At 34.1% G+C, this 13,487-nt stretch overlaps 1 non-coding gene across 1 annotated transcript; it reads right to left on the reverse strand.

Moving 5' to 3' along the window:
* Nucleotides 1-3,420: 3,420 nt before the first annotated feature.
* Nucleotides 3,421-3,523, reverse strand: LOC123928460. The gene has a single exon (XR_006815709.1). It is a non-coding gene; the product is annotated as a U6 spliceosomal RNA (small nuclear RNA).
* Nucleotides 3,524-13,487: the final 9,964 nt, after the last annotated feature.

Raw genomic sequence — 13,487 nt, forward strand, 5'->3', positions numbered from 1 at the left:
ACTAGCTCATTTTTGGGTTACCTTCTCTAAAAATCTACTAGTTTCTTCCCAAATTGTTTTTCACTACAATCTCTAATAATTTCTGATATCATCTTAAACGTGAACTTACAAATATTCTGTTGCAAGTGAAATTGGTTCTTTTGGAAAAAATCTCTGGCCTGCCTCCCCATGAGCAAAATCTTTGAGCCATGGCTCTTGAACTGGCAGTGTGGATAGTGGGACACTTCTCGCTGACTGAAATCCATGCTGTTGAGCTACATACTCAGCAGAGTGTGTGCTTGGGGTCCTGAAAACTCTGCTCTTGCCTCCCCCAGTGTGGATCCTCTGTTTTACAAATTAACTTGTGCTAGGGTTATTGGGGCCTTTCTAAACATGCTACACCCAAAGCAGAGCCTGCATCCAGTGAGTGGGAGGTGGGCAGGAAAGGGAATCATTACCTCTCAGGTCCACTCACCAGGAATTTAGCCTCTGCAACAAATTACTGGGACAGAATGAGAATTGCTGTTGTCCTGTGCATCCTGAGAAGATATTTTAGTCTTCTGACCTAGAGATTAGGGAGGAAGGAGCCATGTGTTCTCAGCTATATTCATCTGCACTGGAGTTTCTGTCATGTTGGACAGGAAGTTGGCAGAGATAATATCATGATTTAGATGCCATAGACTCCTCCTTCTTCTACTAAGCTTTAGGAAATTTTCTTAAATAAATGTCTCTTCATTTGCTGTATGATCTTAGAACTATTTATACAGATTCTAAGTGGTTGTTTTCTAAAATACTTCTCAACAGTCTCACCAGGAACATGTCTGCAGAATATCTCATGTTGCCCTGCAGTTGTCTAGATCCTGAATTTGGGGTTTTTCTTTTCTTTTTCTCCTCTTCTTTACCAATCAGTATGATCCAATAGTTTTCTTCTTTTAGTTTTGACATAGTTGATCCTATTGGTTAATTTTTGAATGTTGAGCCATCCTTAAATATCTTAAATAAATCCCACATATTTATTCTTTGTTGACACTGTATACATTGTATAAGTCTTTTTTACATATTGTTGAATTCAGCTTGATAATATTTTGTGGGGGATTTTTGTACCTGTATTCATAACAGATATTGTTATTTTTCTTAGTGTAATGGCTTTATACGGCTTTGGTAATAGAGCAATGCATGCCTCATAAAATACATTAGAAAGTGATTCTCTGCATTTGGTCCCCCCCCATGAAGGATCACAAAAAATCTGGCATTATTTCTTCTTTAAATACTTGCTAAAATTCACCAGTGAAATTTAAGGCGTGTTGCTTTCTTTGGGAGAGATCATTAATATTGATCTAATTACTGTAATTGATATACAGTCTTATTCGAATTATTGATCTCTGTGTAATTTTCATAGTTGTGTCTTATAGGGATTAATAAAGTTCATCTAAGTTATCAAATTTGTGGTGGTGGATATTCATATTATTATTTTTCTTTTATTGTCTATGAGGCCATAGTGATGACTCTTCTTTCTAACATTGGTATATGTCTTTCTTTTTCCTCATTAGTCAGCCTAAGTGCTTTCATCAATTTTATTGATCTTTCCAAAGAAGGAGCCTTTAGTTTTGATGCTTTTGTTTCCTTGTTTTTCCTTGTTTTCAATGTATTTGTTTTAGGGATCTTTTATTATTATTTTTTTTCTTTATGCTATTTTATACTTAAATTCTTCTTCTTTCTCTAGTTTCCTAATGTAGAAGCCTAAGTTACTGATTTTAGATCTTTCTTTTTTCTTATACATCCTTTTGGTGGTATAAATTTCTCTCTAAGTACTGTTTTTGCTGCATCCCACAAATTTTGATAAGTGGTTTTTTAATTTTCATTTGAGTATATTTTAAAATTTTTCCTCAAATTTCTCTTTGATACATATATCATTTAGAATTATATTTACAGCTATCTTTCTGTCTCTGATTTCTAGTTTATTTAATTGCATTACTATGTGGAGTCCAACCTTTTCATGATTTCCAGTTTTTGTATTTTTAGGGATTTTTGGGAGCCAAGAATGTGAATGTTACATCTGAGCATGAAAAGAATGTGTATTCTATCAGGGGATGTATCTATCCATGTAAATTAAATCAATTTGATTGATAATATTCTTAAGATCAACTGTAACTTAAAAAAAAATCAACTATACCTTAGTGATATTTTTTGCCTGCTTGATCTATCGAGTTTAAGCAATTCCCCCTTTCCTTCTGGGCAACCTGATAAGAAAGCCTGGATAGTTTCTCATTTGTCACCTTGGGAGATTAAACCATACAAGCTCCTGACCATGTGTAGGAACCCCCACTCCACCCACACGCACCCTGACACACTTCCTAGCCACAACAAAAATTCTGAGTCAGCCTCCTTTCCTTTCTCTCTCAAGCAAATTTTGAAATCCTCTCTCAAGCAAATTTTGAAATGAGGCTATCCCCAAATAGCCCCATATGTAAGTAATAAATCTTTCCACTAACTGATTAGAAGCCACTAAGCATGGTGTGTGGCATGGCTCCACTTCTTTCTGGCAAACTTGGGCTTGAGTTTTACTGTACTCAGCTACTTTTGTTGAGTTCTATAGAAAGTTTATTATATATTTATCTGACCTAAGTCAGAATTTTCAGTATTTGGTTTTGGAAGGAGAATCATTCATGCTTGGGGCCCTCCTTAGTGGCCCTGGGTTAAGTATCTCAACCTGGGAATATGCGTGTATTTAAAATAAAACTGGTTGACAATAGGATTAGGAGAGAGAGTCTCACCTATTACCAATTCATTGTGTGTCTCAGACAAGTTTTGACCTCTGTTCCATATGAAGGATTGTACCCTATGCAAGATATGGGCATATCAGTTGGTCACTCATGAAAAAGCAGTTACTAATGAATTTTTAAAAATAGAGAAAAAGGAAAAAAGATGCAGTCATTATCTGGAATGCTGAAGTCTATTCATCTAAGAGCACAGGGCTCAGTAGGACTCATAAATACACTTCTGCTGCTGCTATTTATGTTTCTGTTACAACAAAGATCTTGATCCTCAAGATTATAGAGGAAAGCACTCAAGTTACCCCTGTGGCACAGTGAAGTGGTTGAGTCAAATCCAACATAAGCCCAGCTTCAATTCAATGAAGGAACCATTGGGGGAGGCTATAAACCCTGGAGATGTTAATTTGAGGTTCTCTGGAGGAACAAGCTTATGTATATGAGCAAGGGACAGAGGAATTTGTCTGAAGTATATCCATTAACAGCAATTTAAAAATAGAAAAGAGGAATAAACCTGGGTACAGAATAGAAACCTGGGTACAGAAAACTGAAACAGAGGTCCACAATTTGACCCAGTCCAAAATTTATTAAATTATTTTATATAACAAAAGATAAAAGGCTACTGATTGATGTTTGTGTCTCAACAAATGTGTGTGTGTGTGTTTTCTTTTTAAATATGGAATGTTTGATAAATTTGTATTCATCCTTGCACAGGGGCCATACTAATCTCCGTATCTATCCAGTTTTAGTATATATTCTGTCAAAGCAAGCACTCAACAACTTTGGATCTGAATTAACCTTAATATGTCAAAATTTACCCACTGGCAAATCTTCATGGTTTTAATCTTCATGGTCTGAGGTTCAAATTAAAGATATACTTGGGGATTCTAAATATTAAGCAAGGTAATTCTTATAATCTTAAAAGACTTACAAAATATAAAATAGAGTACAAATAGGTGTGCCTCTATTTGACCATCAGAACTATTGTCTTGCTTGAAGTCTGCACTACTGTAGAATGCATTACACTAAAATACCTCAGAGTGGGTATTACTATTACCCAATGAGTAATAAGTTAAAATTAAATTGGTCTTTGGAATTTTCAAGTTGTCTTGATAAAATAAGACCTCATAGATCTCCCCCCAGTTAATATGTTATGACCCAGTGTAAATTAAAACAGATTTCAAACATTAAAACCAACCATTCAAGACTTTTTTTGCTTCTTCACTCAGTCCAATTTGGCCTGTTCTTAAATTTAGAAAGAAGAAGTGGCGCCTCATAATAGACTACTGTAATAATGCTGTGGCCCCCATTGAAATCCCAATACACATTATCATTGAAGTTACTGACTTTATGAACTTCGTTAAATCTGTAAGCATTATTTAGTAAATCAAGTACTGTGCCATACTTGCCAACATTGAGAAACAGCTGTTGATCCTGTCAATGCCCACAACATTAAAACAATCCAACAACTTTTCCACAGTGTCAGCTTCTGAAAACAACCTGTCCCTCACTTCCAAATTTTATTTAAGTCCTGATATGTTTTTACTTGTAAATAAGTCCTCCTTGACTAGAGACTCTACAACAAAAGGCTTTAGAATCTGTCAAAACTGCATTACAGCAGTCATTCCCACTAGTGCCATCTCCTCAACAAAAGACTCTTTCACTGAGGAGGCTTTAGCAACCTCCTCTCCGGAACACCCATGATAGCCATAAGTTGACTATGAGCTTATGATACAAGAAACTGCTGTGTCATTTGTGTGAAGTCACTGGCAACAAACTGTTATTCTCAAAAAGGAGGCTTTCATAGGCCAAGAGGTGGTAACCCTCTGTACCCAGCTGGCTATTGTGCCTTTGGTTATCAAAGGAGCATGCCTATAGCTCAAAATGGTCACCAAGGCCTGCTTATGAAGGATAGAGCCAAATTTGGGCCTTCTATCTACCTATAGGAGGGGAATATCTTCCCTGTCCTCAGTACCTTGCCACCATACACCACACTCTAGAAGGTAGTCACCTTTCTTCCAGATTCCTTGGCTACCTAGAAAGTCCCGTGAGATCAACTGAATAAACAGCAATGGGAGTTCATACAATTTATGGATGGCTGCAAAGTACTACTTGAATAATTTTATAGATTCCTGGGCAAGTAGTAATGCTCTAGATGCTTGGTCTGGCCAATGGCAGAGAAAACAATCACCCCATTTGGGGTAAAGAGTTCTGAGAATCTGTACCTAACAGACAACCATGATATAAGTTAATATATTAAACAGTAATCTACATGCACTAAAGTCATGACACAAGACCTTCAAGACACTCCATATGGCTTCAGAGTTCCAGACATCAGTTATAGTGACCAAATCACTCACTTCTCAAATACAGATTGCTGAACTTGAACAAGATATTCAATGTAATTTTCACCTCTTTTACCATATTTATGTTACAGACCTTATACTCCTTGTTCTCTGTAGGTTAGGTGATTTTCTTCCCTTTTCTTCTTTCAAGGTCATCTTTTTCTTTGGTTTTCGGTAGTTTTAATATAATTCACTTAGGTTTTTTAAATTTGGTATTCCTACAGTTCAATGTCCCCTGATTTTCTGGGGTCTGTGGTTTTGTGCCTGCCATTAATTTGAAAACTTCTCTTTTATTATTACTTTATCACACACTTTGCTCTATTTACTTTTCTTCTCTTTTTTTAGTATTCCCATTATGTAATTACAAAATTGTGACAAATTTCTTGGATGTTTTGTTTTGTTTTTGTTTTTGCTTGTTTTTAAAATCTGTTCCTCAGTTCAGGAATTTTCTATTAACCTATCTTCAAGCTAACTGCTTCTTTCCTTGGTTTTCTCTAATTGAATGACAAGACTATTGAAGGCATTCTTTATTTTAGTTAGTGGTTTTGATTTCAAGGATTGCCTTTTGATTTCTTTCTTTCTTTTTTTTTAGTTGCTCTGTATTTGTTGTTTTTATCCATTTTTAAATGTTGTCTACTTTTTCTCATATAACCTTTGAGGTATTATTCTAGTTATTTTAAATCTGGTTCTTAACAATTCCATCACCTATGACATATTCAATCTGTTTCTAAATTTATCTCTTTATACCTTGGTTTTCTTGCTATTTGGCATATTGTGTTGGATAATTGGAATTGAGTTAAATAGATCTTTAGTGTGAAGTTTTTTGATAACACATCTAGAATTTGGGCTGTGTTTAATGTTTGCTGTAGGTAGAGGTGACAGAGACTTCAAATTCTTCTATTCTCATTTTTATTTCCCTTCATGATTTGGGGGTCCCTATGTGTCTGTTCTCTGAGATAGTCAGCTTATTCAGATGGATCCCTATTGGTGTGATGTTAAAGTGTCAGGCAGCGGAAGTATTCTGTAACCTTATAGTGGGCCTATGTCTCTGGATGTGACCTTAACAAGTGATTCTTCAATGGTAAAGTGTTTTTTTGTTTGTTTGTTTTTTGGTTGGGTTGTTGTTGTTTACCTTTGTTAGTATATAGAATGGCTAGAAGAAGCTGAAGTGGAAAGCAGGCCTTTTCCTCAGTTGGGTTAAGGTTCTGGTAAAGTCTCTCTCCACCCTCTCCCAGAGTATTTCTTTTTTATCTAGAGTACACTGAGGTTATTTCACAATGATTTCTTTTCCTTTGCCCTGCCAGACTCATAAGGAGACATTTCTTAGCTCCTCAACATGAGAACTTAGTGGGGTTCTTGGAACATGTGGGGGTTCCCCTAAGACTACAATCACCAGTAGTTCCTCCTTCTCAATCCAGTCTATGCTCCACCTCAAGAAATTATTCAAGTTTACATGTTAAGTGATCCTCTCTGTTTGTGGTTTTAGTGGCTCTGCTTTTCATTAGTATACATGAGATCTGATTCTCTAGATTTGCCAGATTTAGTCCACATTTTGCAGGGTCAAATCTTGTACAATCTCAGTTCTTTGATCAGTCAGTGAAAAGTTTTTGATTTGGGGGTTATCTAGCTTTTTCTTACTGTATGTATGGGGGTAGTGACTTTCAAGCTCTTTACGGGTCAGGGCTGAAACCAGAAATCTGAAATAATTTTTAATTTTCTACTATTCACTTCTTGTTTCATTCTTGATTTCTCTCAACCACTTCTGCATGAAATATTTCTTCTAGAGACCCTCTTGTTTTTTTAAATTTCTCTCAGGTTCTCAATTATTTCCACAGAAATTTTCCTTCAACATAGTGATGTAATTGAGATCTAGATAGATCCCATACAAAGGAGAGAGGAGGAAGGAAAATTTCTGTCATTGTACCAGCCTTAGGAAAAAACGTACAAAAATAAACAATTTTTAAAGTTTATATATCCTAGTGATTTGGACTACCTTTTGATTTTTGAGGCAGATTTCCCAGTTTCAAATTTTATCTCTACTATATTTTTTTACATATTAAAGAATGTATCTACATTGTATTCTCCTAATATGTAAATTATTCTCCTAATATATAAAAAAATCTATTTCATATTCATGTTATAAGGAGATAATGTAGATCAAATGTTTGACACAATACCTAGTGCCTAATAATCCCAAAAGACACGCTATATGTATTTTTTATCATTTTTTCTCTTTCTCTTTTTCTTTCCTTCTTATATATAAGGCAATATCATCAACATTAACTAATAATATATCCTTCTACATTTTCTTTCTTGCTAACACAAATATATACAACTATTTAAAGTCATACTTATGGGAGTTTAACTAACTATTCATTTGCCAAGATTGATTATTTGCTATCATAAATCTGGTGCATTGATATGCCAAAATTATATTTCTGTTTCTTGCCTGTGCCTTAACAAAGAAATGTCCATTTGTTTTATTAAGTGTAGATTTAAGTCCAAGAAAGAAGTAAATGTGCCTATTACCCCAGGAAAATGGTAAGATGTGCAGGTAAAATTGTATCATCCCACGTTTTATATAATATGTTATAGATTATAGAACACTCACACCTATATTACCTTATTCATTTGTTATAGGACTATGAATAAAAAAAATCATTATACCTATTTTATAGGTGACTGAGGACTTAAGTGGTCAATTTACTGTTTAAAACTACAGAAAGTCCCAATGTCTAAAGAATTTTTATTAGATTATATGAAAGGAAATAAAACAGAAAGCTATTAAGTATAAAACCTTATTCAGATTTCTGCAGGACAAACACTTTGATGAAGAAAGCAGGTACAGGGAGAGTTTTAGAAAGACTAGTCAGTTGAAATTTATATACTATTGGGAAAAGTTTATCAGAAATAGTGCTTCTTTGATTGTGCTGGAAATGACAGGATAGGGGAAAATTAAGAATTATATTTAGCAATCAAAACCTTAAATTAATAAACAAAAATATTGCCATGCAAAAGAGACAAAAAAGCTGAAGATTAATGTAGTATTCCAAGGATCATGAGTTCAGGAGTCTTGGTCAAAAGTTTTGGATGAGGGGCCCCTGGGGGGCTCAGTGGGTTGGGCTTCTGCCTTCGGCTTGGGTCATGATTTTGGGGTCCTGGGATTGAGCCCCGCGTCGGGCTCTCTGCTCAGCAGGGAGCCTGCTTCCTCCTCTCTCTCTGTATGCCTCTCTGCCTACTTGTGCTCTCTCTCTGTCAAATAAATAAATAAAATCTAAAAAAAAAAAAAGTTTTGGATGAAAGCTATTCACATTTACCAGTCTTTTGTTTGATTGGAACTTTTTTTTTCCAATTTATTTATTTTTTCAGCATAACAGTATTCATTGTTTTTGCACAACACCCAGTGCTCCATGCAAAACGTGCCCTCCCCATTACCCACCACCTGTTCCCCCAACCTCCCACCTGACCCTTCAAAACCTCAGGTTGATTGGAACTTTTTAACACTACCTGTTTTAGGAGCCTCTGAAGAGATTATTACATTTGGATCTCTCTTTAAAGTGAAAATATAGTAAGTGGTTGCATAATGTCACTTTAGCTGGAAGACATGAAGCTTAGAACTTAATTGGAATTTTATTTCAGTATTTACAGTTGACAATACCTGGTCAGGTCTCTTCTTACAAAGTTCAAGAGTAGTCTTACATTGGTGTCATTTCCATTAAACCAAGTGTTTCTGATAAAAATTATGTATAGTTTCTTGTAGCTATTCAATCTGAACACTGCCTATGTAGATTATAAACTTGGGCACATTGTTTTAAGCCTCTACAGCATTTAGCCATACTGATGACTTTACATGATGAAGTTAAGGATGGGGTGAAATTCCTACTTACAGGAATACCCAGTTTCTAGTTTATATTGGGATGATCTATGATTTCTTATTGAAGTAGATTCTTGTTTAAGTGTATCCAACTGAAATTAAGTTGTTATTAGTTTAAAATAGAATGCTGTAAGTTTAAGATTTTACTGTAATCTCCATGGTAATAGAAGAAAGTATCTACAGAAATATACACAAAGAGATATTAAAAGTATATCAAATCATGTGACTAAAAAATCAATAAAGCAAAAAAGAAGATGGTAAGAGAAAACAGAGAAAAAAACTAAAAAAAAAGTAAACAAAATGGCAGAAGGAAGTCTTCTATGGTAATTTCTTTAAATGTAAGTAGATTAAACTTCCCTATCAAGAGAGATAGGCTGGTTTTGAAAAAATCATCCAACTATATGTTATGTATTAAAGATTCACTTTAGATCCAAAACATACATGGGGTGAAAGTGAAAGAATAGAAAAAGATATCCTATATAAATGGTAACATATATATGAAGGAAACATTCATGGAATTGAATGGAGAAATAGATAACAGCACAATAATAACAGGAAATTTCAATACCTCACTTTTAATATAGAATAGAAAGACCAGACAAAATATTGACAAGGAAATAGAAAATTTGAACAACATTGTTGAACAATGAAGCTAATAGACAATAGACAGAACACTCTCCCAACAACATTTTTCTCAAGTGCACATGAATTTTCTGATTACAATGAAATGAAACTAGAAATTAAGAAGGAAAACTGAAAAATCCAAAGGTAGTAGAAATTAAGCTATTCACTCTTAAGCAACAAATGATTCACAGAAAAAAATCACAGGAGAAATTAGAAAATGAGAGAAATGAAAAAAATATATACTATAACTATGGCATGTAGCAGATCTAGTGCTGAGGGGGGAGTTTATAAAGGTAAATACGTTTGAAAAGAAGATCTCAAATCAGAAACTTAACTTTATATTCCAAAGAACTAGAAAAAGAAAAACCTACACCAAAACTTATAGAAGGATGAAAATAATAAAAATCAGAGCAGAATGAAAGATGAAATCAGAGCAGAATGAAAGATGAAATGAAACAAAATTGGTATATAAATAAGTGAATTAATAAATTAAAGAATAGAAAAACAATAGAAAAATTAACAAAATGAACTTTTTTTGAAGAGATCAGTAGAACCAACAAAGCCTTAGCTATATTTTTAAAAAACAGTAGGAAGGCGCAAATTACTAAAATCAAAAATGAATGAGGCAACAGTACAATTAACATCATAGAAATAAAAAAGATTATAATAGGGATGTCTGGCTGGCTCCGTTGATTAAGCATCTGTCTTTGGCTCAGGTCATGATCTCAGGGTCCTGGGATGGAGCCCTGCATTGGGGGTGGGGAGGGTCTCTGCTCAGCGGGGAGCCTGTTCCTCCCTCCGTCTCCCTCTGCTCACTCATTCTCTCTTTCTCTTAAATAAATAATAAATAAATTCTTTAAAAAAAATATTCTAATAATATGACTAGTCTTATGCCAAGCAATTGGATAACCTAAAAGAAATTAGTAAATTCCTAGAAACACACACCCTTCCAAGACTAAATCATGAAGAAATAGAAAATATAAACACTAATAACTGGTAAGGAGATTGAATCAGTAATCAAAAATCTCCCAACAAAGAAAAGTCCAGTAACAGACTGCTTCACTGATGAATTTTCCCAAGCATTTAAAAAGAAAAATTAACACCAATCTTCCTCATACTCTTCCAAACAATTGAAGGGGAGGGAACACTCCCAAATTCATTCTTTGAGGCTAGCATTGCTCTGATATTAAAATCAGACCACACAAGAAACCTATAGTCCAATATCCCTAATGAATATTGATGTAAATATCCTCAACAATATACTAGCAAATTGAATTTGACAGCACATTAAAAGTATCATACACCATGACCAAGTGGGATTTATTCCTGGAATACAAGGATGTTTCAGTATATAAAAATCACTGAAGGTAATACATCATATTGACAAAATGAAAGACAAAAGAGATGAATGTTGAGGACATTATGCTGCATGAAATAAGCCTGTGACAAACACACATACACACACACATTGTAAGATTTGACTTGTATAAAGTATCTAAAGTAGTAAAATTTATATAAATAGAAAGTATAGAAAGTAGAATAATGCATGCCATGGGCTAGAGAGAGGGGGAAATAGGAGTTGTCTTTTAATGGTTATAGAGTTTCAGTTTTGCAGGATGGAAAGTTTCTAGATATCTGCTTCTTTGCACAATGTGAATATGCTTAACACTATTGAACGACATCTTTAAAAATGGGAAAAATGGGGAAATTTTTATTTTATTTTATTTATTTATTTACACAATTTAAAATAGATAAACAAAGACAGTCTTTAGTAACTTAGTACCAGTGAAGGGCTTAGGTCAAAATGTATAAAAAAGGCAGTCAGTTCAGTAAGATTGGTAGTACAATATTAATATTATTTTATGAGACCAAGGAGTAATCTATGTTTTTTTAGGAGTTGGCTTGAGAAAGTTAAGAATATTCCAGTATTTGGTATATCATTTGGCATGATGTCATGACCTACATAATAAATACACTTGAGTCGGCCAAATTGAAGTTTATCTAGGTACTTTGTTTTTCTTGTGTGCCAACAATGCTGGCAAATAATAGAGATCTTTTCATTTCCAATTATAACTGACATATCTGTGACAATAAGAGATGCTACTATGAACACTTAGGCATATTGTTGATTTTCCTAAGTGAATGAAAATAAATATTGTAAGTATGGTAAAGGACATACTAAAAAATACCCAGCATAGATTTATCACTGTGAAATAAGCCACTGTGTTGGAGATTGATGATAAGCTGGTACTGAGGTTAAGGAATACAGCAACAGGCATATGGATATATGGGTCATATTAATAGTTCTTAAATCTTGGATAAATTAGGGGCCACAACCATTTATCTTTCAAACTGAAAGAACAAAGATATTACAGAAACTAAAGAAATGATAATTAGTCCTTTCAGGAGGTATATGGATACAATGAGCCATAGTCTTTTGATGACTTGAGGTTTTCTTAGGCATTGGATCAGTTTCAGAAGAGACATAGCCAGATTGATCAAAACTGTAAGATACACCCTCCTTCATGAGTCACATATGTGAACTATTAATGTGTGGAGAATATTGAGGAGAGATTCAAGGTCTAAGTTGTTAGTAGAGGAGGCATTAGGTAGTAGGTAATCAATTCGTGTCATCATCAAATTATAGGCTGGAATTTTGTAAAGTAAATCTGGTCCATAATTAATAGTACTAGGCTGCTTGTGAAGTAGATCTCATCTTAACAAATTCACTGGAATTAATTCACTAAGCAGAAAAGAATGTTTTAACTACAGAGAGAGCCCAGAGAGATGAGAATTGACTGAAACACAGCTGAAACTAGAAGCATTTGAGATTTCTAATACTAAAATATTTTTGTTGCTTGACAGAAGAAATGGTGGAAAGGTAAAGGAAAATGGTGGAGAATATAACTGATATGAAATAGAAATGCAAATTTTTGTTTTTGCAATTGTATGTGAAAGTCGCTCTTTCGTATTATAGGCAACGTGAATGAGTGGAGTTGCTGTTTTCTTGAAAAGATATTATTTTGTCAGATTGTCCCTTTTCATTTTAATTACTACCTTCCAAGCTAAAGCAAGAAAATTGTTTTACTAGTATCCTTCTTCCTTATGATATTGACAGGTGTGTTTGCCTAGACAAGACATGGAGTGCCATTGTTCTTGATCTTATTTATACTACTGATGCTAAGTTCTATTACTTTGACTTACAATTTTTCTTTTAATGAAACACAACATCTTCAAAAGACTCAGCCTCATAAGGCCTAACACCATCAAGGAAGAAAAGCAGTTACAATGTCCTTACTAACTGAGACCAGAGTATTCTCTGACAGAGGTAGAAAGTGGTTTCTAAAACCTGGAATCATTTCTTTTTCTCTGTTTAGATGACTAGATTTTCAAATTTCAATAACCATAAATCAGGTTTAGAACATTTTATGGACCCAATAAAGTCTATCATGGCTACATACAGTTAATCCCCATTGTCACAGCTAACTTAAGTAAAAACTAATCTACTTTATGTCCCTACAAATCCGCCTTTTCAGGACAATTCATATAAACAGAATCATACAATACGTTGTCTCTTGTGTCTGGCTTTTTTGCACTTAGCATAATGTGTTTGAGATTCATCCTTGACATGATGACAGGTAGTTTCTTTAATTTTATTGTTAAATATTATTCTATTGAACACTGCATTTTGTCTATACATGCAATGGTTGTTGGTTGTTTCCAGTTTGAAGCTATTATGAATAATATTATGAATAATGTTGCTATAAATGTTCATGTGCAATTCTTTGTGTGGATATATACTTTATTTCCCTTCAATATAAATCTAGGAGTGGAATTGCTTTGTTGTATGGTAGTTTTATATTTAACTTTTTTAGGAACTGCCAAATTTTTCCC

This window comes from Meles meles, chromosome 1 (genome assembly GCF_922984935.1).
Source record: "Meles meles chromosome 1, mMelMel3.1 paternal haplotype, whole genome shotgun sequence".
In the NCBI taxonomy this organism is placed as follows: domain Eukaryota; kingdom Metazoa; phylum Chordata; class Mammalia; order Carnivora; family Mustelidae; genus Meles; species Meles meles.